Source organism: Cynoglossus semilaevis, chromosome 1 (assembly GCF_000523025.1).
Source record: "Cynoglossus semilaevis isolate Cse_v1.0 chromosome 1, Cse_v1.0, whole genome shotgun sequence".
Classification (NCBI taxonomy): domain Eukaryota; kingdom Metazoa; phylum Chordata; class Actinopteri; order Pleuronectiformes; family Cynoglossidae; genus Cynoglossus; species Cynoglossus semilaevis.
The window spans coordinates 1298412-1298654 of NC_024307.1; the positions used below are offsets into that span (position 1 = coordinate 1298412).

The 243-nt window shown below is 53.9% G+C and overlaps 1 protein-coding gene across 1 annotated transcript in view; it reads left to right on the plus strand.

Annotated features, from left to right (window-relative positions):
- pxdn (peroxidasin) overlaps nucleotides 1-243 on the plus strand; it is a 43029-nt gene that overhangs the window by 18884 nt on the left and 23902 nt on the right. The window lies entirely within an intron of this gene.

The window sequence follows — 243 nt, forward strand, 5'->3', positions numbered from 1 at the left end:
TTCAGCCAACAGCTGCTGGGAAAACTGGAAACCAGTTCCACTCCAGTTTGACCGACTCTGATTTAAGACCGACGACGTCTGTGAAGAGTTTGGAGCAAATGTGAAGTTTTTTATCTGTACCATGTTGTAAGTCTGTGGACCCCAGTCAGGGCCCCCTGTTGTAACTAGGGCTATTGTCAAGCTGCCCACCACCACCTGACCCCCCCCCCCCCCCACCCTCCTCCACCACCTTCCACCGTACTC